Here is a 2,518-nt window from a genome sequence, read left to right as displayed (position 1 = left end):
CTCCCTCTCTCTCTCTCTCTCCCTCTCTCTCTCTCTCCCTCTGGACCTTCCTTTGTTCCCCCTGAGATGTTCCTTGTGCTTCACCCAGGACCTGTGAGTCGTAAGTGTCTCTGTTTCCACTTCCCTTTTGCTGGTGAACAAGGCTCACCGTCCAGCACCCTGTGCTCCACTTCACACATGTTAACAAAGTCAAAACAGTATGGATTTCAGGTATTTCCGAATGTAAAGGTGTTAAAGGGAAATACCAAAAACAGGAAAAATACAGGTATGAAATGTATTTTTCACTCCATCAAAGGGGTGGTTCATAGCAGGTGGACGCCATCAGAACAAGGAGGTGTATGAATGAGCAAATCTAAGGACTGGGTGACACTAAATGAAAGGTCTTCTACTGACCATGGACACACCAAGAGTGAAGCTTATACAATTTTTTTAAACCCTGACCACTAGCAGTGAGACAAAAGCAGAATATCCAATCCTGTCACCTCCCCCTATCCCTGCATTTAATAAATTGTCTCATTATCATCAGAGATAATGAGGAAAATATTATTAATAAAGGGATATTGGAAAAGATGTGAATTACTTTTTTGGTAAATGGACTAGGTCAAACAATCTCATCTTTATAAACACACCCATGTGTCTTACCTAATAATGCAATGATCTATCCAAGGCACAATTCAGTCAGTTTTCTTTATGAATGAGGACTTGACTCCCTAGCTACAGTAAATCCAGCTTCAGTCAGCCAGAGGATCAAATTCATTACCTGAAATTCCTTTTTTAACATCTTTATTGGCGTATAATTGCTTTACAATGCTGTGTTAGTTGCTGCTGTATAAGAAAATGAATCAGCTATACATATACATACATCCCCATATGCCCTCCGTCTTGCGTCTCCCTCCCGCCCTCCTTATCCCACCCCTCTAGGTGGACACAAAGCACCAAGCTGATCTCCCTGTGCGATGCCACTGCTTCCCACAAGCTATCTATTTCACATCTGGCATTACCTGAAATTTTTACAGAAAAAAAAAAAAACATACGGCCCTCTCATTTGTTCCTCTTTGATAATTTTCAACAAACATTTATTGAGCACCCATTATGTGCCTGGCTGTTGTACTAGGTGCTGGAGCTACAAAAATAATCAGATCCAGTCTCTACCCACAAGGAGAAAAACATATGAAGAATAAATCCTACCATAATATGATGTGTTATAGTTAATGAACAGAGGGCATGAAGGGACACCTAACTCTAAATGAGGAAAGGAATGGTCACAGGAACATCACTGAAGGACAGCCCTTGACCTGAGACTTACGGTATAACTTGAACTTGCCAGAAAAAGAAAAAAGTATGTGCAAAGATATATAGATGTGAAAGCACATGCTTTATTCCCGGGACCAGCAAATAAGTTAGCCCAACCAAAATATAGTGGTCTTAGAGAGGAAAGTGCCAAATGATGATAATGAAGATTAGGATAATAATAATAAGTTGGATAAGCAGTAGGTAATGAAAACCTTTGGGTGCAATGCATAAGCACGTTTCTGTGGCTGATGGGAAGCTGATGAATTACGTGGTCAAATTTTCATTTTGATAACGGTCACCACGGCAGCTGCATGGATGATGAAGTGGAAGGGAAGAAACTGGAGGAGGGTAGACTTTAAAAGGCCTGTGGGATCCTCCAGAGAAGGAGTGCCGGCGGGAAGGAAAGCAGCAACCGGAAGGTGGACTGAAGAAGCAGACGCGAGATGCCTGGAGGAGACGGAACCAGCCAGGCTGGCTTCTCAGCTGACTTGTACAAGAAAAGAGGAGAAAGAATGAGGGTGACGTGAGGGAACGATACAGACGGTACAGACTTTTTGAGTAGATACTTAAAGAAATAGCAATTTTCTTAAAAGCAGAACTAGGTATTCAAAGCAAAAGTTGATCCTTTGAAATAAATAACAATTGTTACCATTTATACAGGGCTTTCCCAGGCACTATCCTCGGCATTTATATTTATTAACGGAATTAATCTTTTAACAGCCCTACAAAATAAATGCCATTTTTATAACTTTCTTAAAAATGAGGAAACCAAGGCATATGGAATTAAAGTGAGTTGCCCAAGATCACAGAGCTAGTAAAAAAATTAATAAAGTAGAAACACTTTGGCAAGTGTGATCAGGAAAATAAAAACTAAAAAGATATAAATAAAGAAAATATCAGGAAGTGGGGCACAGCTTCAAATATAATAGGGATTTAAGAATTAGCAAGAGAAGTCTATGTACAACTTAACCACAAATTTTAAATATTAAGTTAATTTGAAAAACTTTAGGCAATAAGGACCCAAACAGATTAATAAAAGTAGAGGAAATAAAAGTGTTAATCAAAGATTTACCATTACCATCCAAAAGCACTGTTCTAGGGACTTCCCTGGTGGTCCAGTGGTTAAGGCTCCTCACTTCCACTGCAGGGGGCGTGCAGCCCTCCTTCTGCAGGGTGGTGTCGGCCAGACCCAGAGGAAGCCGAATACACACTCCCACTGCACCTG

This window comes from Lipotes vexillifer, unplaced genomic scaffold, assembly GCF_000442215.2.
Source record: "Lipotes vexillifer unplaced genomic scaffold, Lipotes_vexillifer_v1.1 scaffold777, whole genome shotgun sequence".
NCBI lineage: Eukaryota > Metazoa > Chordata > Mammalia > Artiodactyla > Lipotidae > Lipotes > Lipotes vexillifer.
The sequence above is the reverse complement of the archived record's forward strand: the minus strand, read 5'-3'. Positions refer to the sequence as shown.